The sequence below is a fragment of the Vigna unguiculata genome, chromosome 7, assembly GCF_037176805.1.
Source record: "Vigna unguiculata cultivar grain cowpea cultivar isolate G323 ecotype 2 chromosome 7, ASM3717680v1, whole genome shotgun sequence".
NCBI classification, from domain to species: domain Eukaryota; kingdom Viridiplantae; phylum Streptophyta; class Magnoliopsida; order Fabales; family Fabaceae; genus Vigna; species Vigna unguiculata.
Window position 1 is genome coordinate 37,958,662 of NC_140798.1, and position 27,884 is coordinate 37,986,545.

Sequence of the window (27,884 nt, forward strand, 5' to 3'; positions counted from 1 at the left end):
ATGTACTATGATCGTGAATTAAGTTGGTAATTTAGTTGAATATGTTGATACTTGTGATACTTTTCTTGTGATTGATGTTGGCGAGCACTGTGTGGGTGAGATTCTTCAGTCATGTTTGCAGCTTTCTCGCTTTGGATGAATTAGAATTTAGGACCTTATCTACAATGCACTCTAACTTTTGGATCAAAGGATAATTTGAGACTTTTATTTTTTTTGTTATTTTGTCTTGAATTCAAATTACTTCTTAAAATGGTTTTTTAATATGATTTTGGAGTTTGTTTTATTATTTTTAACTTGTGAGTTATTTAGTAATTAAGAGGTAATTGTTACACACTTGACTTTGAGTATATAATAAGATGAAGTAGTTAAGTGAGAAACCTTGACGTCTTTGTCAACTTTTAATTTTTTTAATTTATTAATATTTGAATAATTTATTTAGGAAAACTCCACTCTAGTGGAATACAGGATAGTTTCTGAAGAAGAATATTACTTAATTTTTAGTGGATTTTGTTCAAAATAAAAGTTATATTTTTTCTCACTAAAATATTTAAGTTTATTGAAATCCCCAAAAGGAGAATATACTAATTTTTCCGAAAATTATTTTATGTGAGAATAATTTAATATGTAAGTTTGTTTGCACGTCCACTACGACGATATCAATAAAATATGAGTTTAATTTTAATATAAGAGATTAATATCATCAAAAATTCTAAAACAATAAATTTATAAATTTTTTATATAATCAACTTTTTTTTTATTTAATACAATATTTAGATTCATATTTAAATTTTCCGTACTTATTACAAAAATTAAATGATTTATATGAAAGCTTATCTATGGTTATATTTAACAAAATTATCTATGTCCAAATACATGTAAGGTGTCACAACACTATTGTTTTTTATTAACTAAGGGTGTATTTAGGCAAGAGATTTGTTCAATTTTTTTGTTTAATAACTTTTAAGTTTAATTAAGTTTTAATCATCTTATAAATTTAGATATATATCTTTAACCTCTTATTAAAAAAATTCATTAACTACTTAAAATATTTTTTGTTTTGTCCAGGTACTTTGTTGTTTGACTTTATAGTTAACAAGATAAATTGTCTATTACTTTAATCTTTTAATATCCAATTCATCTGATTTTTTCTCCTCATCTCTTCCTATCAGTCTATTAACCCGCTTCTCTCCTCCGTAAGAGATAGTTGATTAAAGAGTTGAACGAAATTAAAGAGAGAAGAAATAAAGTTATTGATGAATTATGTGAAGATCAACATAATGACTACACAATCTCATTGAAGCAAAATCAAATGAAACAGTACTTCACAAAAATAAAATATTTTGTTCAGTTAATTAATTGAATGCAATTTTTATTCGTAAAGACTCAAATAAAAATATAAACATTTATAAATACACCTACGTAATTTGTTTGTTATATGAAAAGTTATACAAAAAATTTAGTCATAATTTTTTTAAATAAGATAAAAAAAATACAAAATTGATATAAGTGTGGTATCTTTTCACCAAAGCACTAAATTCATCAACAATGTTTATAGAATTTCCTTATGCACCTCGAAAGATCTCATCCTATACTCCATTTCTTTACTATCTACAAACTGTAAAAATATGTTGGGTTTGTTCAAAAATAACAAAAATAAAATACAAGAATAATAACGAAAGAAAGCAACGCAGAAGGTGCCGTACATAATTATGATTTTAATACAATGTAAATAACGTATACATGGATCTCTTTAAACGTATAACTAAGGAAACGAAAGAAATATTAAAAGACACAATCTAATCGGAAAAATGTTGTTTGACATTTAATGACTTTTATAAGTTTAAAATAGTGTTAAGAAAAGAAAATTTTTATATTTTTGAAAAAAAGTGAAAGTGAATGATAGAGAAGGATAATGTCAAATAATAAAAAAAAAAGAGTGTCGTGTCAAATTCTTGCTCTCCAATCTAATTACATGTGATCTTAGCATTTAAGTAGTCTTAACACTAATATTAAACACTATCTACTAGATAATTTTGTATTCTTTATTTGTACTTACAATTTACAAACGCTATTCGTTGTTTTTCATCGTAGTACATCACTGTAAACAACTTGAATTTTCTTCCACCAACTCTCTCTGAACATGCGTCAGCGCAAATTCTTGCAGCCTATAAAGCAACTCCCTCAGTCAAAGTTTGGATTACACAGTAGAAAAAAAAAAAAAAAAAAATATATATATATATATATATATATATATATATATATATATATATATATATATATATATATATATGCATGTAAAGGTACAGATTCTTTCAAGAAAAGACTTCAACGAGAAGAACCAAACTTACCTTCAATCAACCAGTGTAGACAAACTGCTCCTCACTGTCAAACATAGTAAATTTTTGCATTAGTGAACCAATTAATGTGAGCTGAAAGAGAAAGAAAACGAAGGAAGAATAAAGGGAAGTAACTCACTATTGGACGGAATCATCTCTGTGGACTTTACAGTTCCACGGAATGTTGTGCTTTTCAGTTTTAATTTCCATTGACATGTTTGTCAACTTCAACTCAAGAAGACTGTTAACATGATTTAATCCATCAGGAAGCACTTTCATGCGCCGACATAATCGGATCTCCAGTTCTCTCAGAGAGGGAAGTGCTTTCTGCTCTATTTTCCATTCCTCTAATTGCTCCAACTTCCAAACTCTCAAGACACGAAGTTGAGAAAAGCTTTCAGACGTGCAAACAATAGTTCGTCCCAGGTAGGATTCCGCAAGTAAAGACAACGAGCGAAGATTCGGCGCATCTTTCAAAATTTGCATGGGATCATTCACTAGTTTCGAATGTGATAAGGTAAGCACAACAAGCGTTGGAGGAAGGAAGAGCTGATTCAACGGAGTGTTCAAGTTTCCCAGCAAATACAAGTCGGTGAGATTAGTGTGATGTTTCAAAAACTCCAAGTGTATTTGCGAGGGTCGACCTTGTTTATCTCTTGATTTTAGCCTAAGTGATTGGAGGTATTGTAGTTTCACAATCCAGTCAGCCACTGCACTCACCTGTGATTGGCATGTTATTCCCAATTTAGTGATGTTGACCAATTTGTCTAAACCACCCTTGACAGGAGTCTCTTCGTCTACAAAAACTCCCCACAATGTTTGGAGGTCATGTAGAGAACGACCTATGTCGATACCTATTGGTTTGGGTGGAAATCTGGTGCGGTTACTCTCACTCAAGAACAGGTGTCTCAGTTTCATTTTCCAGATGGAGATTGGTAGAGTTTGTATGTAAGTGTGTTTCAGATCCAGAGTCTGGAGTTGCAGCAAGCTACTTATAGACGACGGAAGTGACTCTAGATAAGTCCATCTTAGGCCAAGATACCTCAATCCAAGAAGTTTTGCAATGTCTTTGGGCAACTTGGGCTTGTACACGCCTTCTAGATCAAGCACCCGCAACTGTAGAAGACAATTGTTCCAAATACACAGGTTCAGAAAGTTTCCTATGTCTTGCCCAGGCTTACTTCCTTGTCGGGTATCGAAGGACAAGAAGGAGAGAACGTTCTTGTAGTAGGTTCTCAGGGAAGTGCAGTCTCTGGCATAGGTGTTAATGTTATCATGAATATGTGTATGCCAGATATCTTTTACTTCAAGGTGATCTGCTACCCGACGTATTCTGGAATTTTTTGGAACTGCCTCCAAATCTGTGCTAGTCCCGACTTCAGGAATTCTAGATTTGGTGGATTTCAAGATTTGACGTAAACTATTAAAACCCTACAACTGAGGGTTTCCGTTATTCTATTACGTTAAGTTGTTTTCTTTTCCCTTTCTGTTATACGCTTTATGTATCGGGATCTATATAAGATAGAATCCCGTTTGTATTCCATACATATGAAAAACAGATTCACTGGAATAAAAGAGTGTTTTCTCTTACCTTCAGTCTATGCTCTCTTCCTTTCTTCCACGCTGATCCATCTTTATCTTTCAACCATTTTCCCCAAATTCTGCTGCTAGGGTTGCTTCGTTCAAGGGAGAAGAAAAGCTTTTCCCTCACGCTTTCTCTTTCATGCTTCTCGCACTCTCTCTCATGTCACCAGGGGCTCTTTATGGTATCAGAGCAGGTTCATAGCCTGCTCTGTTTCCGTTTGCCCACTCTGATCCCCTGCCCAATAGTCAACAACTTGCAAGAAAGGTTCTTGCACCATGGAAGACACCATCAACAGCAAAGAAATTAAAACAGAGGTTAGCAGTGCAAGTCAGCATCTCCAAAGAATGGATCTTGATCAATCTCTCATCCCTACCAGCCCATACTACATACACCCTGGAGAGAACCCAGGACAGGTTCTGGTATCACCTTCTCTCAATGAAACTAACTACAGTTCATGGAGCAGAAATATGAGAAGAGCTCTCATGTCCAAAAACAAATTAAAGTTTGTGGATGGCAGTATCAGAGTTCCTGCCAGAGATGAACCCATTTATGAAGTTTAGGAAAGGGCCAATGTCATGATTTTGTCTTGGATCATTAGGACTCTTTCCCCTCAAATTGCAGAAAGTGTTATCTACATTGATTCTGCCAAAGACCTTTGGATGACCTGAAGGAGAGATTCACAAAAGGGGATTATTTTCGCATTTCAGACCTTCTTCAAGAAATGCACTCTCCTAGACAAGGAGAAAGGAGTATTACTCAGTTCTTTACTGATCTAAAGATCATTTGGGAAGAATTAGAGTTTTTAAGGCCTGTTAATTGTACTTGTGGTAGGCCTTGCGAATGCAATCTTTCAAGAATTTTCATCAAACAAAGGGAAGTGGAATATGTGATACCTTTCCTAAAAGGTTTGAACGATAGTTATAACACTGTCAAGACTCAAATTCTGTTGTTAGAACCCTGCCTAACATGAATAAAGTTTACTCTCTCATCATGCAACAAGAAAGGCAAAACAATGGTGCAGCTGGCACAAGTTCTGAGAGCAAGATCCTCCTTAATACCTCTGAAAGGCATTTCAAGTCTCAAGAACAGAATGGCTGGAAAGGTCAAGGTAGAGGTTCGAGTTCTGGTCCTCGGTCTCATGGAAGAGGGAGAGGTCGAAATCCAAACTATGGCAAACAGTGCTCTTATTGCCATAAAATGAATCACACGGTAGAAGAATGTTATTCTAAACATGGTTATCCCCCTTGGTTCAAGCAGAAAAATGAATACAGCAACACTCTCCAAGAAAACAAGAATCAAGATAAAAGAGAGCAACAAGTTTGCAATCTAAATACGAGGGAGGAGCCTGTTGACAAACAGAACATGAAGGATGATGTTCTGAAAGGGCTGACATCAGAGCAGATGCAGAAATTGTTAAAACTCATAAATGACTCTGACGAGTCCGGACACAGCGTCAACCAAATACACACACACAAATCCCACTGACAAGATTCCTCAAGGTAAAAATCTCTGGATTTTGGACACTGGTGCAACTGATCATGTTGCCCAAAATAAAGAAAATTTCACCACCTATTACAGAATAAAACCTGTATATATTAAATTGCCTAATAACAGCAGTGTCACTGCTAACTTTGCAGGGACTGTACAATTTTCTAAACAACTCATTCTTTTCAACGTATTATATGTTCCAGAATTTTCCTTTAATCTAATTTCAGTTCAAACCTTGATCAAGGATTTGAACTGTAATCTAATTTTTTCTTCTAAGTGCTGTCAGATACAGGACAATACTACATCTCAGATGATTGGGCAAGCTGACTTCAACCAGGGTTTATACTACCTTAATGGCTTCCCTATTACTAAGAATTCTGATTTCTCTCCATGTAATATGCTGAATTGTGCTAAAAGTAACATTGATACTTGGCATTATAGACTTGGGCACCCTGCCCGTAGAATTACAGAACATATTTGTAAAGCCTTTCCTTATGTTCAATCTAAATGTTCTGATGTTTGTGATGTTTGCCATCTGTCTAAACAACATAAATTGCCTTTCTGCAAAAGTGATACAGTTTCTGATTCTTGTTTTGATCTTGTTCATCTTGATATATGGGGACCCATTAGCATCCCTTCCATTCATGGCCATAAATACTTCCTTACTGTGGTAGATGATCATTCTAGGCACACTTGGATTTTTCTTATGCAAGCCAAGTCCGAAACCAGAAAACTTATTCAAAACTTCATAATCCATATTAAAAATCAGTTTGACAAAACCATTAAGTGTTTTAGATCTGATAATGGACCTGAGTTCAATTGTGTTGATATATATGATACCTATGGGATAACTCATCAAAAAAGTTGTGTAGAAACTCCACAACAGAACTCTGTTGTGGAGAGGAAACATCAACACATTCTAAATGTCACTCGCAGCTTGCTTTTTCAATCTAACATGCCTAAAGCTTATTGGTGTTATGCTGCTACCCATGCCATTCACATCATTAATAGATTACCTACTGCTGTCCTAAATAACAAATGTCCTTATGAGATTTTATATAAGAAGCCTCCTACTTTTCTCAATCTTAAAGTCTTTGGAACTTTATGTTTTGCCAGTACTCTTGATAATAATCGAACCAAACTGGACCCAAGAGCTAGAAAATGTGTGTTTTTAGGTTTTAAAACTGGGATTAAAGGTTATGTCCTCCTTGATACCTTAAGTAGAGAAATTTTTATCACTAGGAATGTTATATTCTATGAAAATATCTTTCCTTTCAAGGCTGTGGAGCAGTGCATTCAGACCAATGGTGATCATCATGACTCAGACTTCCTATTAAAGGAAGGGGATCATTCCCCTAATAATAGTAAGGATCTGCACCAGACTTTTCTCAGAAAAAATATTGAGGATAATATTGAAACAGAATCTATTCCTGATTCTGTTAGTGATATTTCTAGCACCAATGAAGACAATGACCAGCCTAGTGATAATAGTCAAGGATCTAGAGATACTAATCTACGAAGATCTGAAAGGCAGAGAAAGGCTCCTTCATATCTAAAGGATTATATACACCAGGTGAACAATTCCATGAACCCTAAACGTTTTATGAATAACAAATCTGCTTATAAGTCCAATTATCCCATTAGTTCTGTTCTTTCATATAATTCTCTGTCTAAAGAGCAGTTAAAGTACACTCTTGCTGTTTCTACTTATCATGAACCACAATCTTATACTGAAGCTTGCAAAGACAACAAATGGATTGATGCTATTAACAAAGAAATAAAAGCTCTTGAAAGTAATGAGACTTGGCAGTTTACTGATCTCCTTAAAGGAAAGAAGCCTATAGGATGTAAATGGATTTTTAAGATAAAATACAATTCTGATGGCACCATTGAGAGACACAAAGCTAGACTTGTAGCCAAAGGCTACACTCAATTAGAAGGGATCGACTTTATTGATACTTTTTCCCCTGTTGCTAAACTCACAACTGTTAGACTTTTGTTGGCCATTGCAGCCACAAAGAATTGGTATTTGCACCAGCTTGATGTCGATAATGCTTTCCTACATGGAAGCCTTGATGAAGAGGTATACATGGATCCCCCTCCAGGGCTACAAATCCCTAAACCAGGTCAAGTATGCAAGTTAACCAAATCTCTCTATGGGCTGAAACAGGCCAGTCGACAATGGTTTGCTAAACTGTCTTCTTTTCTTACTTCTATTGGTTTCATACAGTCCCAATCTGACCACTCTCTGTTTACTAAAAATAACTTAAGTTCCTTTACAATTCTTCTTGTCTATGTGGATGATGTGATTTTAGCAGGAAATTCTATAACAGAGATTGAGAAAGTGAAGACTTCCTTACACAAAGCTTTCAGAATTAAAGATTTAGGATCCTTGAAATACTTCTTGGGATTCGAGGTGGCTAGATCTAGCAAAGGAATACATTTATGTCAACGAAAATATGCTCTAGACATTTTATCCGAAACGGGGATGCTGGACTGTAAGCCCAGCCAAAGTCCTCTCATGACCAACACAAAAGTTCTCTTTGAGAAAGCTGATCCCATCAAGGATCCAAATTCGTACCGAAGACTAATTGGGAAGTTGCTATACCTAACCAATTCTAGACCTGACGTTTGTTATTCTGTACACTTACTTAGTCAATTTTTGTAGGCCCCTACTATCCATCATCATCAAGCAGCTCAACATATTCTAAGATATATTAAAACAAGTCCTGCTAATGGACTTTTCTTTGCTGCATCTAACAAACTCCAGATCAAGGCTTTTAGTGACTCTGACTGGGCTGCATGCCCCGATACAAGACGGAGTGTTACAGGCTACTGTGTGTTCCTAGGCACATCTTTGATTTCCTGGAAATCAAAGAAGCAAAACACAGTCTCTAGATCTTCCTCAGAAGCCAAATATAGGGCCCTCGCCACTACCACCTGTGAACTACAATGGCTAAGTTACCTCCTTCGTGATTTACAAGTTCAAACCACTGATCAATCCACCCTCTACTGCGATAGCCAATCAGCACGACAGATTGCCCATAATCCAACCTTCCACGAGCGCACGAAACACATCGATCTAGACTGTCATATTGTTCGTGAAAAACTTCAGAGCAAACTGTTCCACTTGCTTCCGATTCGTTCCTCCGAGCAACCAGCTGACATTTTCACCAAAGCGCTTCACCGCACGTCGTTCAAAACTCTTCTTCCCAAGCTCGGTATGATGAATATACACCATCCGACTTGAGGGGAGGATATTAAAACCCTACAACTGAGGGTTTCCGTTATTCTATTACGTTAAGTTGTTTTCTTTTCCCTGTCTGTTATACGCTTTATGTATCGGGATCTATATAAGATAGAATCCCGTTTGTATTCCATACATATGAAAAACAGATTCACTGGAATAAAAGAGTGTTTTCTCTTACCTTCAGTCTATGCTCTCTTCCTTTCTTCCACGCTGATCCATCTTTATCTTTCAACCATTTTCCCCAAATTCTGCTGCTAGGGTTGCTTCGTTCAAGGGAGAAGAAAAGCTTTTCCCTCACGCTTTCTCTTTCATGCTTCTCGCACTCTCTCTCATGTCACCAGGGGCTCTTTATAAATCATCAGGGAAACGACATGTTTTGACCTTGCCATTGGGTTTTCTCTTGGCAATTTGAACCATGTCGAGATCTATCAACTCAGTCAAGTACGTTTCTGCTACCAGCTCTGGTGGCCATTCTTGGTCTTCCCCAAGAGTCACTAGGCCCTCTGCCACCCACAGAGCGACCAATCTTCTTACAGGAATCTCAAAATTAGCCGGAAACAGTTCAAAATAAAATAAGCATCTCCTTAGATAGGAAGGTAAGTTGGTATTTACTGTGTCAAGTGTTTCAGACCATGGGTTTTGCTTTAGCACCTTTGCCGAGTCTTCTGCAGCCACATTTTTACGCAGAAGCAGTTTGTTCATTTTTAGTATTTCCAGTGGTAGCCCCCCGCTTGTGGCCACAAGTTTTTTCCCAATTTCTTGTAGCTTTGGATCGGAGTTCATTTCCACGCTCAATTTTCTCGTAAACAGAATCCAACTATTTTTATCGTCTAATAAACGTAAAGGGTGAACAAAGGAGGAAGTAGTACCTGCTCTCTGTAGTATAATTGCATTGCGAGTGGTAAGAAGAAATCGGCTTGCTGTTAACCTGTCCGGTATGGCCTCCCTCAAGGTATCCAGGACATGGAGAGTTTGGATGCCATCAACAACAATGAGATACCTTTTCGTCGCCAAGGTTGTGAGTACGTCTTGTGTTGTCCATGTGTCGCGTTCACCTCCCATAATTAATTCAGCAGCCTTCTTGGCTATTTTGTTTTTGAGCCGTTCAGCTGAAGAACTTGGAGTCACCCATATGACACAATCAAAATGAGATAGAACAACTTTGTTTCTAGATATGAACCTCGCAAGTTCGGTCTTGCCCGTGCCTTTAGCTCCAACTATTGAACAAATGCCCCGGTGTTTCTCATCCGAGAGTAACTGGGCCATCAAAATCTCCACGTCTTCATCAAACCCGACCATTCTGGATTCTTTAGCAATGAGAGTTGGTTGTGTCTTTCTGCACAGTGACTCAGCTCGGGATTGAGGTTGAACTAAACTATATGCCTTTCTACTTCTGCAGACATCTTTTATTTTCTTCTTTATCCTTTTTATCTCGTTTATGATATGAAACCGCGCCTTGGATTGCAAAATGTTGTTTAACAGTGTCACATGCTTCAATTCACGTTCGCACTCTTCAATGACAAGATCAATTTCAGGGGCAATTTCTTTCATTTGCTCCACCCAAATTTTGGATCTTTCGTCTAGTTCTTCTTATCCAATCTCTTGTACATCATCAAACAGAGCATTCATCAATTGTTTTTCTCCTTTGATTGATTGGAACTCTTTTTCGAGCTCTGTGATATGCCGATACGAAAAGGTATTGGGTTGTGCAATTAGTGGACTTTCCTCCGCGCCAGAATTATCGCCTTCTTGTTCAACTTCAACCATGATTTCTCTTTCGGACCCTTGAATGCTTGGGCTAGAAGGAAATGATTTTCTTCTTTCACCCTGTATATTCGCAATGGCATAAATTTCCTTTCTCTTGGAGATATCAATGATTTCATTTAACAAGTAATCTATGTCTTTGGCGAATACAATTCTACTAAGGAGAAAGAAAAACCCATTCTCCTCTTCAACAAGGCAGTATCCCTTTCGAGTCACCTCTCTCACTTGTCCCACCCACACTCTCTGTCTCTGGTTCAGGCCTTCCACCACCGTGCCATCAATATCATCCAAAAAAGCTTTCATCACTGCTAAATATCTTCTAGTTGTGCTCAAATTGTTGTTCAAAAACCTCCAGGAAGACACAAACTGAGCAAAAAAGGTAAGACGTTTTGAACTTGATCCTGTGATGTCTCCCATCAGTAGCTTTCCTCCATCTCCGAAAGTCCACCTTCTGTAAACTGCATCTCCAAACTTGCTATTGATATGCTCAATCTCTTTCATAAGATTCATCTCCACACCATGTTGTTCAAAAGGATAAAGCACCGCCCAGACATTTCTAGGCCTTTCTATTCTCTTAATGAATTTTTCAGCAACACTTGCAGTATAAAAAAAAATGTCTTCTATCTCTAGCAAACACACCCTTTCACTCTGGCTCCAATCTCCTGGTGAATCGTAACTGGACAGAATAAGACTGTACGTGTCGGCAAGGTACCCCTCTCTCAAACTTAGTACGGTCTCGATCACATCTTCCCGTGTAATTAAATTTCCATTCAGGATGTAATCAAACATTTCCAGTACTGTGTTATCTTCTTCCCGTCCCAAACATGGAGTTTCCACGGTCACAACTAATTGTGTCTGCATATTGGTCTTTATTAACTCTCTGATTTTCCTCATTCTGTTGATGATCCTCTCTAGCTCTGTGGCGACCCAAGGCTTAGCTAACAAATACTCAATTCCTTTCCGTCTCTCCTTGTATGCTTTGATGGGTAAGGAATATAACACTTCTTCTGCATCATTAATCTCATGAATTATATTGTCTACGAACTCCATCTGATCGTGATCGGAGATTTTGTTGTAATCAAAGTGACGTAAGAATGCACGGAGATAAGTCAGTTCTTCTACGGCGATCCGCATTCTGCGATTAGCTTGGATTGCAGAATATTCAATGTCGACACCTGATTGTTTGCCTGAAAACCTTGATAGCAAGCGATTTGCGGTTGTTACGTTTTCAGCTCTAGATAGGCTTTCTAGGTAGTCACTTAGTTCTTTTGGTTTCGTGGTCGTATTCAAGTCACTTTCTTCTAGCGGAAGGTACTGGCTTCTGGCACTAACTATCATTCTATCCACAATTTCGGAGAAAGGTACTTCTTTGTTTTTCTTCTTTGTAACCAAGTCACCTTTTTTTATTGGTGCTGCAGTAGACTTGCTGCTTTTTGAGAAACCATGAAAATCCTTAGTTGATCCGAAGGAATCTAGTTCTTGTTTGCCCTTCTTCGTACCCAAGTCACTCTTTTTTACTGGTGCTGCACGAGACTTGCTGCCTTTTAGGAAACCATGGAAATCCTTCCTTGATTCCGGTGGAGACTTACGTGAAGGTTTAGGTGGTTTGCCTTCATCCCTTGATGAGAACATGTCCTTTGCTGGTTGAGAATGAGAGCTAGACATGGTGAGGCCTCTTTCTGTGTCAGGAATGGCTTCAAACCAACAAAACCAGTCTCAATACTCGTTAAAAGTCAGCAAAATAACTCCATTAGTTTAACTTAATTCTAATTCACCTTTTTTTTAAATGTTTTACTCCAATCAAACTAAAGAACATAAATCAAGATTTCTGGTTGCGTCACGTTAGGTTCCAGATATTCCTATTGGGACTAATCCTATTTTTATTCTCAGTATGCGAACAGCTATTAATGCCGCCTGAGATGTACTCTAGATCTGGTAAACGGCCAAATTGAAAAATAAAAAATAAATTTTTTATCTTTTAAGTGGAAGAAAAATATTGTTATCTTACAAACGCTACATTTTTTATGGGATGCGTGATAAGTGTAGCAACAATCAGGCCAGGTCTGACGTGAAGAACCGCCACAAGTAATTCATAGGTGAGTTACTATATTATTCTTAGATAATTGAATATGAAGAATTCATGTTTATTAAGGAGGTTACTCAATTTCATAGCATTGAATTTTATTTATAATTATATTACTTGTGTCAGCACAGTTGTGCTAAGAGTTTGCCAAGATCCACACCAAAGACACGGATCCTTTCAAAAGTTCTATTTTTTGTAAGTTTTAAAATCAATAATAATTAAAATATAATATTGTCAAATGAAATACTTCTCACAAATACTCTACTTATAGATATATTCAAAAATAACTTATTTAGAAATGCACACAGGACTTGCCAATTCTTTTTGTGTGATTTGTAGAAGAAGAAAACTGTTGTTTACCTTCAAACGATAATTTTAAGATGGATTTGTAATTTGCTAGTTGTATGGCTTAGTTTTTATTTTTCGGCATGGCAAGTTGTATGGTTTGGTTGAATGAGAAGAATGGAAAATAAAGTAAATAAAATAAACGAAGGTCAACAGTAGCAACACGTTCAATTGTTCCATTTTAACCCGTACATTGATAAACAGAACGTGTGACGATATGATTTGAGTTGACCATCACCTGCATGCTTGGACAAGTCTTCTAAAAATTGTTAAAATGGTTTATTTTTAAGAAATTAAAATAAAAATTAGAAATTTTATGTCAACATTTTTCTAGGGAAAACGTGAGAGAAAAAATGAAAACAAAAAACTCTTCAATAAAAAAGAAAAAAAAATACAAATAACTACGGTTATAATTATAACTTGTCTTTTTTTAACACAATGAAAGCAACAGAATTTATTTTTAATATATATAGTTTTTAAGTATATTGAATATTTTTTAGGTCACAAGAAGAATTAGTTTATGGTTGTTGGTTGGCTAATATGCTTGGTTGTTGGAAAAAAGGAGAAAGACTTTATCTTACACCATTTTCAGTCCCCAAACTTACAACGCCACTTGAGCTGGGCGTTCTCTCAGCTACCAACTGCAACTTGTGGCATTTCTTGAAACATAGTATCGAGAGATCAAGGAGAAGCACAACACACAATGTTGTTTGCAGGTAAAACTTCAGTCTTGTTCCTTTCCATAATCTATATGTATGCAATATTATTAGTCCTTTCGTTTCTATGCACGTTGACCATGACTTACATATGTTTTTCAGTTGTTACTACTTTGATTATGATACATTCAAGATAAATAGAATTAAATGGTATTATTCCAGATCTGATAGTGGAAAATATTGCAAATGAGAGTTCTGGTTTTGATTAGTTTGTTGCTGCAAGTGATCCTAATACTATTTGGCAACAGAAGAAAGTACATGGCGAATAGAGGTCTGCAATTAGGTGTGTAGTTGACCTATCAGTTGGCTAGCTGGGTTTCTACCTATGTTTTGGAATTCTTTCCAAAGACAGCAAAAATCCATTAATGCAGCCGAACTTCATAATCTGGGTAGCCTTCCTTTTTTTGCATCTTGGTGGCCCAATCACACTCTATTCCTGTGAGGATAATGAGTTATGGCTTCGGCACTTGTTTGGGTTAATCTCCCAACTAATAGTAGCTGCTCCTGTGATTCAGATCTCATGGAATGGTGGCAAACTTTTTTATATTACCATTCCAGTAATGGTAGCAGGAATAATCAAATATGTTTGTCTTTATCTGGATTTCTTATTTTTAAGTTCAAAATGTTGGGACATACCACGTGGATTTAATTATGATATGTGTAGTGAAGGAAGTATTAGTGGTTAGTGGGAAAGGTATCAGCTGCTACTAAGGTTAGCAATCAGACGCCAGTTCTTGTCGTATGAGACTGAGGTGTTTGGAGTTGTTGGCTCGCTTGCATTGCATGGGTTGAAGAGTGCCACTAATTCTTGCTTCATGGGTTCTATTTGAATCTAGCAAGGACTGATCTAATTTTGATGTAAAAAAAAGTAATATAACACAAAATGAAATTAATTTGTGAATTTTAAAAAATTATAATCAAGCGTGATTAAATATGTCTTTAGGACAAAGATGGTATGAGACGAGAGATATAAATTTGAAGACTCTTTCTATTATATATGAGTGGATTGTTCAATGTTTCTCCACTGAATGCTGACCATGCTAGTATAATTAAAAGATATTTTACCTCTTATGAGATCATTCTTTGCACAAGAAATATTGTCTGATAGCTCCATTTTGATGGTGTCAGGTAAAAGGTCAGAAATATTAACATATGATGGGACACCTACTCCATATGCCTCATGTCCCATAGAGACGGTAAGATTATTCTCTTGTATATCCCTCAACTGTTCTTCTCTTAAATCTTAAACATGTTCTGTATTTTGAGAAAAGTCGTGAAACTAAATTTAGTATTGAACATCACTATCAACCATGTGAAGGGAATGACAGACTTTTCCTTTTTAATGAGATTATTTAATTGACATCTGTTTTGCAGATCAATTATGTTTATGCTCATGACAATGAAACCCTATTTGACATTGTGAGCTTAAAGGTATCATAAATATTCTCAAAATTCTCTGTTTCTCTTGCATTTTTTTTTTGGAAAACATGAGTTGGAGTTATTGTCTTTGAGATATACATTGTCATTGTTTAACTCTCATCGAGTTGCAGAATGCTTTGCTTAAGCAATCAAATGAATCGAGGAGTGGATCTTATCTACCGGTTCATTTCACATCTTCAAACATCTTTAAGTCTAACACACTAAAGGTGTCTAAAGATCTTGTGTCAAAAAATTACAATTTTGTACGTAAAATTATAATTTAAATTATAATTTTGTACGTAAAATTATAATTTAAATTATAATTTTGTACGCAAAATTATAATATTATATGCGCATCTCTTTTATATGCGCATCTCTTTAGTTAGGTGGTGGTGTGGTATTGCACCTTTGCTTTAATTTTTAATTGGAAAATAAATTTTAGTAATAATTGTATTAGTTTTTAATTAGACAAGGTGACAACACATAACATGTTCAGGAATGCAGGATGCTCTAGTTAAGCAATCATAGGAATTAGGATTGGATTTTATCTACGGTTCATGTAAGGTCTTCAAACACCTTTAAGCCTGACACACAATAACATGTGGTCTAACCTTGTGTCACAATTTAATTTAGTTAAGTTTGAAAGATAATCAAGCATTCAAATGTCTCAATTATACGTTGTATCTTCTTGTTAAATATCCTTTATTGTTGTCCATCGAAATAAAAGACACATGTGCTGAGATGGATGTGTTTATGATATTCTGAACTTTGCAAAATGATAATTGAACTTGGTGAATGTGTTGAACTATCAGCAATTAAAGGAGAAAGAAGCAAGTTTGTGGTGTTTGATGTCAATAGGCTAGCTAACTCTATGGTGTCTTTAGAAGCGGAAAATAAATGTCAAAAGAATGAAAATCAAAAATTATACTAAACGTTTGGGTGGAGATGTTGTGCCATGCAGCAAAGCCAATGTAGTTGGCTTAATCATGGTAAGTAACTTAGTTTAGGGGTGAGTTGCTCACCCGTGTCTGGCTTTTAATGACATAATTAGGTATCACTAAACAGTTTGAGATTTCACAGGTTCGTCAAGACTTATAGTCAGCTAAATTTGTTCTGGTCAATGTGCTTCAACTTCTTAATTACTCATTTCAATTATTGAGATCACTCAAGATTTTAACTTGGTCATTGTTGTTGGTTAGCATCAAAAAGTTTGAAGAATCCATTCGGCCTCCCCTAAACCTCAGACCAAATTATTCCTATTTCTCATACGACTTGGCTGAATAGATAGACGAAGGGTATAAAGTTAGGTTGATGGTTCAATCTACTCCTGTGTCATCCTATCATTCTCAAATAGTAATAGCAAATGAAAGGATACAAGATGCTTTCTTTGTACAACATGGATTCTATCTGTTTTCAATTTTTGTTATATGTTGTATATTATCCTTAAATGATCTTCTATGCTTGCCTAACGAAATATGACTAATCAGATTTTAAGAGACGTGTGTTGAGATCAATGAGCTTCCGCAATCTCAAAGGGATGAACTTTGCAAAATGATAACTAAACTGGGTGAATGTGTTGAACCATCAGTTATTCAAGGAGAAAGAAGTATGTGGTGTTATATGCTAATAGGCTTGCTAACTCTATGGTGTCTTTAGAAATGGAAAAGAAATGGTCAAAAGAACACGAAAATCGGAAATTATACTAAATGTTTGGGTGGAGATGTTGTGTTATTGAAGGATGAATTATCGTGCAATTTTTGATGGACAAAACTACAAACGTTTCATGTGCATTTTTTTGTGGACAAAACTGCAAACCTTCATATCTAATATTTTGGATAGGCATCAAAAAATAGTGCCCCGAGATCCTGAAGTGCAAAAGACAACAAAGTCTATAAAAAATTGTGCACTTACAAAGGAGATGGAGTTCTTCATAGAAGGAATTGTCATTATTTATTGGAGCCCTGAATTAGAATTTGACCAAAGCCTTCTAATTTGGCATATTGCTACTTTATATATGCATATGTAAACGGCTGATCTAAATATTAAAGAAAATACTATATAATATTTTATACGCAAAATTATAATTTTGTACGCAAAATTATATATTTATCTTAGTATTTTTTTAAATAGATGAGGTCGTGATATTGAAGTTTTATATTAATTTTTAATTAAAAATTAAATTTTAATAATAATTAAAATAATTTTTAATTATATGAAATGTCGTGACAATATATAATAATGAAAATTTCTACTCGCACTTAAAATTACTAGTAAAAATGGTCCAATCACAAAAACAAAATCTAACCTCTTGCCTTTTTTTTTTCTTTTTTCTTTTTTTCTTTTCCATTTTTTATAATTAATTTTTTAATTTTCTTCAAAAAGAAATTTCTATTTTTTAATTTAAATTAGAAGAAGAATTTTTTTTTCGTTTTGGTGTATATAAGACATGTTATGAATATATATATATATATATATATATATATATATATATATATATATATATATATATATATATATATATATATATATATATACTCCCTGCGTGGACAGTTCATTCATTTACAACTCTTTCACTTTCTTAGTTTTTTGAGTCTCTTGTGTATGAAATATTTTCAGTTTTTTCTTGTTGTATGCAGGTTGAGCATTACTTACATGTGTTTTTCAGTTGTCAGTATTTTGATTGTGATACATTCAGGAAAAAAATAGGTGGTATTAGTTTGGGTCTGATAAAAGTATTATGAAAAATATTGGAAATAAGAGTTCTGGTTTTTTGTTAGTTTGTTGCTGCAAGTGATCCGAATACTTCTTGGCAACAAAAGAAAGTACACTGCTAATAGATGGCTGCAATTAGTTGTGATTGGCTTATCTGTCAGCTTGTTGGACTGTTGTCTATGCTTTGGGCATTCGCTCTCAAGACAACAAAACTGCTATTAAAGGAGAAAGAAAGAAGTGTGTGGTATGTGGTGTTTGATGCTAGTAGACTAACTAATTTTGGAGTCTTTAGGAGCGGAAAAGAATAAAAGAGCGAAAATTGAAAATTATACCAAAGGTTTGGAGGAGATGTTGTGCATAAGCTAATGTAGTGACCTTACTCATGGTAAGAGTTGAAAATCACGCACTAAGAAAATAATTTCTCGAAGTGGAAATAGATATACAACTAAGAACATAAAATATAAATTAAAGCATATAAGAAATCTAAAATCTAACGTGGTTCGGCACCTCATATCCAACCACCCATGCGCATCACCCAAAAGGTGCAACATGCAATGTTGATTTTGGTCAGCATCTCAAAATTGTTCCTCTCTTGATTATAAACCTTTGGTCAAAACCTCAACACTCATACATTTCACTAAGAAAATCATCTCTGCAAGCGAAAGCACACCTACCGATAAAATTGCAAACTGTAAACCCTTCCATGACACACAACTACCCAAGTCTCTCCATCCATCCTAGACCTAAGAGACCTATTGGTAACAACTCCAAAAGCAACTCTTTAATTCTAATTATTTCTCTAGTATTATGAAAGGCTTAAATACCTTTTTGGTCCTCATTTTCGTAGTGTTTGTTGCGGATGGTCCTCATTTTTACCGAATGTTTAAAATGGTCCTTATTTTCGCAATTCGTGTTTTATTTAGTCATTTTTTGTAACACAGTTTAAATCATTAACGGAGCATTGTACAGGTGGCACAGTTTGTATTAGGGTGTGTTACGTGTACTATACATGTGTGGTAATTAGATAGTTGGGGATAAATAAGTGAGCTAGGGTTTTGGTAAGGAATGTTTGGGTAGTTGGGGAGTTTTGACAATCTTGTTCCTCCATTACCAATTGGTGTTGCTGCAATCTTTTTCTTCCTGCAATCCCATTATATAGGAATGTTACAGTCCCGATCTTCTTCCTTGCAGCACTACTACCAACACCAGAAGAACCATCTCAGCAATTTAGGATGAAATTACAGATTAGGAGGAGGCCATGATAGCATCTACAAACATCTTAGTTATTTTTTGGAATTTCTGATGTAGAATTCATTATTGATGTACTGCATTTTGACTTTCCTTAAACTTTGTTCAATTTCACTTTTGCCAAACATTGATGTAGTAGATTTTGATGAGGATGAATTAATGTTATGAATTTAACTTCTTCCAGACTTAGATCAATTTAATTTTTCCCAAGCTTAGATCAATATCACTTACTTCAATGCTCAGATTAAGATGTAATTTTGAACATGTTGGGATTAATATCAATATAATCAAACTAATTCATTTCTTCATTTAACAATAGTACAAAACATATTGAACTTTAAAAGATTACACACAATAACAGTACGAATAATACAATAACAACACAAGTGAACCCTATTACTAATTGCAGCCTTTTCTCACCGACCTTCAATGACTTCTCCAAATCATTAATCTACCTCATTTGTGTCATGATGATGACATCCTTTTCATCAACACCACCATTTGAAAAAGTCACCACTCTGTAAATCAATAAAGCAAAAATTAAAACCAATTTATTATTAACACAAAAATAAAAACAGATTGTACCCAAAATTTTCTACCAATATTCTTTGGAGTTCTTGCCATCCTCATAACTGCCATCTCTCTACAGCTACATCAATTGGGAATAGAGGAACAAGATTGCCAAAACTCACCAACTGCCCAAACATTCCTTACCAAAATCCTAGCTCACTTATTTATCCTCAAATATCTAATTACCACACTTATACAGTACACGTAACACACCCTAATACAAACCATGCCACTTGTACAATGCCCCGTTAATGATTTAAACGGCATTACAGAAAAGGACCAAATAAAACACGAATTGCGAAAATGAGGACCATTTTAAACATTTTGTCAAAATGAGGACCATCCGCAACAAACACTACGAAAATGAGGACCAAAAAGGTATTTAAGCCTATTATGAAATGAAGGTAATAAGAGAGAGAATAAGGAGAGGAAGAATAGAGAATGAGAGAATAGGGAACAACTTTTCTGTGTATCTTATTACTTGGTAAAAAGAAAGTCCTATTTATAGATACAACATGATAACCCATAAATGATATAAATCAAATAGTTAATACAAAATATTACATAAAGAGTAATGAATCATACGAGTATCAATAATCATATCAATCATATGAGTAATTGTATCAAATCAATGGACGAACGATCATTAATTCATAACACTCTCCCTTGGGTGTCCATTGATAAGAGAATGTGCATAATTTCTTTAATACACATTTTTTTTTACAACTCAATCGTAGAGATATAAAGATCTTTAATATCTGTTTTATTGTTTGTCTCAATATGATATTTATTTAGACAAATATCCTCTTGAAACTTAATAAGTTAAGTTTCTATTCAACTTATTGGTAGAAGTATAATAGCTCTTCTGGAGCCTTCAAATATATTTGTTATACTATAAATAATATTAACATTGATATCTCGCATTACCAAACAAGAGAAAAAAATGTATTACTCTTGAGAATTGTATAAGTTGTTGCACTATTAATAAAACACATATCCTCATCATTGGTGTTAATGTCAACATTCATTCTTCATATAAACATATCAATATGATAAAATCTTTGTTTAACACTTTCATAACCAATTAGGTGATTCATGCTTCCATTTGGTTTAGCAAATAAAATAATAATATCAAGATGAGTAGCATCTATATGGCCATAATCAGAATCACCATCTTTATAAACAAAAATGTGTTTCTACTATTTGTAAGATGCTTTGGTGTACACGACAAGTACAACTCAAATGGCCTTTACTATCGTAATGATAATATATACTTTCATCTTATTTGCCAATATTTTCACAATTTTCTTTTCCCTTTTTCACATTATTGTGCCACTTTTGGTGACAAAATGTGTTTTTGAAATTTCCTTTATAACAATGTCCATAATCAATATCATGATCATATAAATCAAATGTTGTTGCATTCACTTCTGGGAATGGAGCAGAACCAATTGGACAGGTTTCATGATTTTTTATCAAAAGCTCAGTGCTTTGTTCAGCCACATAAGGGCATGAAATAAATTCATACTATGTATTGCTACATTCACTTTTGGGAATGGAGCAGATTGGATGAATCTCGTGATTTTTTATCAAAAGCTTCATTGCTTTGTTCAACCATACAAAGACATGAAATAAATTCATAATATTTGTGAAATCTCTATTCACAATATTGTTCTTGCAAGAACAAATTAGATGATCAGATGCTTTATTTCTTTCTTTAATGATATCACTATGACTCATTGCATATTTCAACATTTAATATCCAATATAATTATTCTTCTTTGTAATCACAAATCCAAATTTTGCAACGTTTCGCATGGTTAGAACTAGCAAGGATTGAGACACGCAGAGCACTGTCGTCAGAGAGAAAAAGCTTCCAGTCCTCAGTTGGTTGGAGCATCGTGTTGATAATGTGTTATGAAATTATGAAATGAAGCAAATGAAGCTAATCAGAAAGAGGATAAGGAGAGAAAAAAAAATAGAGAATGAGAGAATAAAGAACAATGTTTCTGTGTGTCTTATTACTAATAGGAGTAGTCTTATTTATTGATACAATCTAGGAAATGATAGAATATAAATCAAATAGTTAATACAAAATATTACATAAAGAGTAATGAATCATATGATAAATATCAATCATATGACTAATTGTATCAAATCAATGAACGATTATTAATTCATAACATATAGTACGTTTTTGTTGTTTTTTCTTCATATTACCATATTACTCGATGGTGAGACTCTAAATGAATACCCACTTGAAAACCGATAGTAATCGACTTAGTCTAGGGGGTGAGATAATTGAAGATGGTGTCTTTTAATGTACGTAGCGCGACTTAGATTTCATAAGGACTCTTTCCACCTAGATAAACATCTTTCTTTGCTATAAGACACAATAATGACTAAAACTAGAACAGTTAAAACAATTATAATAAAATATCATTATATTTATAAATTTATAAATAATAAATATATGCTATCCATATCTTAAAAATTAAGTTAAGTTATTAGATAGTTATTTTAATAACATTTGTAAGGAAGTTTTATCTGTGTGTATGATTGATTTGTTTCTTAGTATTATTTTTTGTTATTTCAATTAATATCTTTTAAATTTTTAAGAGAAACATTTATGAAAGATATTATCTTATATTTTTTATTATCTTATTTAGGAGCAAATTAAAAAAATATGTTGAATGATTAATAAAAATTGAGTACGTTGTACATTTTTAAAAGTTGAAATTATAATGTTTTGGTATAGAAATGTAATTTTAGTTTATTCTAAATCGATCCCGTCTCAATTGGTTCGTCATTCTCCCTTTTCATTGCGATGGCGATTAAGAAATCCTGAAAGATATGTAGAAAGTAAAAGTGAAAAAGGTCTAAACATTTTATATGTTTAAGCTACACGGCACACGTGCATGTATACTTTTTCTTTGTTCGACAAATGTAATCATAGACATGAAGAACAAGACAACATAAATGGAATGACTGAGGTTCACTCAACTCATCTGATCTGAGGAAGAAGAATGCTTCTGTTAGCATCATCATCTCCTTGTCTTTCTCTTCCTTCAGTCTCCCACCTTCATTATCATCTTCCTTCCTCATTCCCTTGCCCTTCTCTCCACCTTAGCTTTCCTTCTCAAGCAACCCCACTTCGCCTCCATACCCCACCACCCCTTTCTTGTTCCCTTAATTCTTCTTCCTCGGTGGAACAATCTGCTTCACTTTCTCAGGTTTTTCTCCAGTCTTAAATTGGTGCATTCACAACTCATTTCATGTTCTGCAACCCTTTATTGGAATTTCTAACTGCGGTTGAAACATGTATGATGACCCAGATGCAGAATAGCTGTCTTACTCCAGAGCTTATTGGGTCACTGAATCTCTCATTGCTTGGAACGTGGACGTTGCAAATGGGTTTTCTTGCCAACTGATTGCCAGCAAAAATGCTTCTTTGACCATTGCCAATGGCCAAATTGAAGGTTTGAATTTCTGACAGTTCCTTCTAGTTGTTCAAACCGGTGGAAGAAAAGACGTAGTTGTCTCTTATTTTCAATTGATTGCCGTGGACTTTGACTCAATGGGTTGTGAAATGCTAATTAACAGGTGAGGATTTGAAAGTTGAGCTTCAAGAGGATAGGACTGGCCTTCCGGCGAATGTAATCGATCCTTTTGTCCTGAAATACTTAGGAAATATCTAACTGATGAAGTGCGCTGCTGATTGCTTTATGGTTCCATTATTTTTGAATATCACATACTTATGAGTGCAAAACTTAGGAAATTCTATATAATATTTTGTATGCAAAATTATCAGATTATCTAAATACTTCTTTAGTTGGGTGATGGTGTGATATTACAGTTTTATATTAATTCTTAATTGAAAAATAAATTTTATTAATAATTATATAAATTTTTAATTAAATGAAATGCGGTGACAATACATAACAATGAAAATTTCTAATTATTTTAACTTTTATTTAGGTTTTGATTGAATTTATGTTGAATGCATTGAAAGAAACATATTTTATGATTTTGTACACTATTTTACCGCACTTCTGTTGTATTACGATTATACTATATTTATGATTATACATGTAATATAAACTGTACATGTAAAATTATAAAATTCGACGATTTTACTATTTAAATCTCGATTTTGATTAGATTTAAAAGACATTTTGACAAACACTTTATATATTTTCTGATTTTCTTTTATGACTTTTATCAAACAATGTCTTTTTGCATAGTTATGTATCTTTTTACTAATTTTTTCAACTTTTTAAGGTTATTTTTTCATTTTTAGATTCTAGCATTAGTCCTGTTTATTGATCTTTGGTTCATGTATCCTTTGTTTCACGTTCTTCTTCGGAGTTAGAGTAAGTTCAACGGCAAAGATACTGATGGAAGATTTAAGCATCACTCTTCAAGACTCCACAATAATATATTGTGATAACATCTTGTTATGTGAATCTCATATTTCATGTACCATGTACGTAAAAAGCACATCGAGATAGATCCTCACGTGCGAAAGAAACTCTAAATTGTATGCAAGTACTACACAACTTGGATAATTAATTAAGAAAACCAATAAGAAAAAAATCCGTCAATGAAATGTTAATCGGGATTGATTGAGAACTTGAGTAAAGAGTAAACCTTTTTTATTTTAGATTAAAATTTTTTTTATCGAATTTGATAGAATTTGAAAATGAAAGACCTTTGTTTTTTTTTATTTTGTATAAATACTTGAGTCGGATGAGAGGAAACCTTCATGTCCGATTTTGAAAGGGGGAGATATTATTGGATTGGATCCTATCTAAATTTTTCGTTTGCTAGACCCGTAGTTAAAAAACCTGTGCTTTATGTTATGCCCAGGTTTTTACTCTTGCATGCAAGTCGGGAATTTCAGTATACAATGATTCTTTTGTGAAATTCTCTGTTTTAGACTTTAATTAACATTATTTTAAACATTTTTGCATAATCATTCCATATGTCCATAGAAAATTACATGATACACATTTGCTGGCAAAGCTGTGAAGGCTATTAAGTAGTATATAAGTAGTTTATGCTGCAAAACACCAGTTTCATGCGTGAATTTAGTAGTTTGGGGTAGTTTAGTGATTCTGCATATGTTCCACGCATTCTTATACTCATTCAAACATTTTCCCACCTGCATTGCATAATGCTTAGTTTTAGTTCTGAGAGGCATTTTGACAAACATTTTGTACATTTTCTGACTTTCTCTTAGAACTTTCATCGAACAGTTTTTTTTTTCTTCATATTTCCGCATCTTTTTACTAAATTCTAGCAACTGGGTCATGTCCCATTAATTATTCCATGATTTCGTACACCTTCACCATTCATCTCGCATCATTCTAAAATCATTTGCACATAGATTTGAACATTCCATTCACATTTTACACTTAGATTCTAAAAAATTTTCTACATAATTTCTAGTATCATTTTCATATTTTTGCATGATTTTCTTTTGTTATTCTAGACTAGTTGTTGTTACATATTCCCTCACTTGATATGGTTATTTTTTCATTTTCACATTCTAGCATTAGTTTTTCTGATTTTTAGTTTCTGCATTTTTGTTTAGTTTTGATCATTATTCAATCTTAATTGGTATATTTGAATCATGGTCGTGGCATCAATTCAGTCTTGACTTCAGTTTTTCACCTTAGTCCAGATTTAGAAGTTAGGTCTTCTAGGTTTTACAATTGTAGGGATTTTCGTTCTACAATTATTCTTTTGTGAAATTTTCTGTTTTAAACCTCAATTGACATTGTTTTAAACCTATTTGCATAATCATTCCATCATTCAATCCATATATGCATAGAACATCTCATGATATAAATTTTCTGCATAAGCGGTGAAAGATGTGAAGTAGTTTCTGCTGCATAATACTGGTTTTATGTGTGAATTTGATTGTTTAATGGTGTTTAGTGATTTTGCATATGCTTCATGCATTCTTGTACTCATTGAAACATATTCCCACCATCTACATTGCATAAATCTTAGTTTTAGTTCCCAAAAAGCATTTTGACAAACACTTTCTATATTTTCTGATTTTATCTTAGGACTTTCCTCAAACAGTTTATGTGTGGATTTGATAGTTTAAAGTAGTTTAGTGATTTTGCATATATTTCATGCATTGTTTCACTCTCATCGAGTTGCGGAATGCTTTGGTTAAGCAATCATAGGAATTGGGGAGTGGATCTTATCTACCGGTTCATTTCACATCTTCAAACATCTTTAAGCCTAACACACTAAAGGTGTCTAAAGACTTTGTATCACAAAATTACAATTTTGTACGTAAAATTATAATTTTGTACGCAAAATTATAATATTATATACGCATCTCTGTAGTTAGGTGGTGGTGTGGTATTGCACATTTGCTTTAATTTTTAATTGGAAAATAAATTTTAATAATAATTGTATTAGTTTTTAATTAGACGAGGTGACAACACATAACATGTTGAGGAATGCAGGAATGTTCTGGTTAAGCAATCATAGGAATTAGGGTTGGATCTTATCTACGTTTCATGTAAGGTCTTCAAACACCTTTAAGCCTGACACACAATAACATGTAGTCTAACCTTGTGTCACAATTCAATTTAATTTAGTTATGTTTGAAAGATGATCAAGCATCCAAATGTCTCAATTATATGTTGTATCTTTTTGTTAAATATCCTTTATTGTTGTGAAATAGAAGACACATGTGCTGAGATGGATGTGCTTATGATATTCTAAACAAATGAACTTTGCAAGATGATAATTGAACTTGGTGAATGTGTTGAACTATCAACAATTAAAGGAGAAAGAAGCAAGTTTGTGGTGTTTGATGTCAATAGGCTAGCTAACTCTCTGGTGTCTTTAGAAGCGAAAAATAAATGTCAAAAGAATGAAAATCGGAAATTATACTAAACGTTTGGGTGGAGATGTTGTGCCATGCAGCAAGCCAATGTAGTGAATGTAGTGGGCTTAATCATGGTAAGCAGCGTAGTTTAGGGGTGAGTTGCTAACCCGTGTCTGGCTTTTAATGACATAATTAGATAGGTTTAATTATGCCTTTGGTCCCCATTTTGGAGTCAAAATCTCAAAATGGTACCCAGATTTTTAAAAGTCTCAATTTGGATACCTTTTTTAGATTTTGACTCCAAAATGGGGACCAAAGGCATAATTAAACCTAATTAGATATCACTGAACAATTTGAGATTTCACAGGTTCGTCAAGACTTATAGTCAGCCAAATTTGTTTTGGTCAATGTGCTTCAACTTCTTAATTACTCATTTTAACTTGGTCATTGTGGTTGGTTAGCAGCAAAAAGTTTGAAGAATCCTTTCGGCCTCCCCTAAACCTCAGACCAAATTATTCCTATTTCTCATACGACTTGGTTGAATAGCTAGAGGAAGGGTATAAAGTTAGGTTGATGGTTGAATCTACTCCTGTGTCATCCTATCTCAAATGGTAATAGCAAATGAAAGGATACAAGATGTTTTCTTTGTACAACATGGACTGTTTTCAATTTTCGTGATATGTTGTATATTCTCATTAAATGACCTTCTATGCTTGTCCAATGGAATATGACTAATCAGATTTTAAGACATGTGTGTTGAGATCGATGAGTTTTCGCAATCTCAAAGGGATGAACTTTGCAAAATGATAACTGAACTGGGTGAACGTGTTGAACCATCAGTTATTAAAGGAGAAAGAAGTATGTGGTGTTTTATGCTAGTAGACTTGCTAACTCTATGGTGTCTTTAGAAATGGAAAAGAAATGGTCCAAAGAACATGAAAATTGGAAATTATACTAAATTATACTATCGTGCAATTTTTTATGGACAAAACTGTAAAAGTTTCATGTGCAATTTTTTGTGGACAAAACTGTAAACCGTCATATCTAATTTTTTGTGGAGAAAATTGCAAACCCTTCCTACAATTTTTGTCTGCAAAAAATTGAAAAAATCTCTTATTACACACCATTATCAAAGTCCCCCATAAACCCAAGGGACATATTAAATTATAATTGTCTATTTTATCGTCTTCTACTTCAATGATGATTTGCCTTTAATGGTTGGGCTTGAGCATGTTGATTTTTTTTTCGACACTATATATTTACAATGTCATACATTTCATTGAACTTGCAATTGATGTCTTTGGCAATATAATTGTACTAAAGAGAAAGAAGAATCTATTTATTTTCTTGCATAGGCATCAACAAAGGAGTGCCCCGAGATCATGAAGTGCAAAAGACAACAAAGCCTATAAAAGATTGTGCACTTACAAGGGAGATGGAGTTCTTCATAGAAGGAATTGTCATTATTTATTGGAGCCCTGAGGTAGAGTTTGACCAAAACCTTTTAATTTG

At 34.0% G+C, this 27,884-nt stretch overlaps 1 long non-coding RNA gene and 1 pseudogene across 9 annotated transcripts; one reads left to right on the forward strand and one right to left on the reverse strand.

Moving 5' to 3' along the window:
* Positions 1 to 1,924: 1,924 nt before the first annotated feature.
* Positions 1,925 to 12,088, reverse strand: LOC114191481 (toMV resistance protein Tm-2(2)-like; annotated as a pseudogene). Its single transcript, XR_014996562.1, has 4 exons — positions 9,021 to 12,088; positions 2,476 to 3,762; positions 2,349 to 2,382; positions 1,925 to 2,165 (listed from the first exon to the last, which is right to left on the reverse strand). The product of XR_014996562.1 is annotated as a toMV resistance protein Tm-2(2)-like (transcript).
* On the forward strand, positions 11,948 to 27,859 carry LOC114191482 (uncharacterized). Of its 8 annotated transcripts, XR_014996566.1 has the most exons (7): positions 11,948 to 12,089; positions 12,314 to 12,358; positions 12,470 to 12,519; positions 13,352 to 13,567; positions 14,696 to 14,763; positions 14,942 to 14,998; positions 16,474 to 17,256. It is a non-coding gene; the product is annotated as an uncharacterized LOC114191482 (long non-coding RNA). The 8 variants fall into 8 exon arrangements; XR_014996564.1 differs by having other exon boundaries at positions 12,314 to 12,519; positions 16,474 to 17,257; XR_014996565.1 differs by lacking the exon at positions 11,948 to 12,089 and having other exon boundaries at positions 12,163 to 12,358.
* Positions 27,860 to 27,884: the final 25 nt, after the last annotated feature.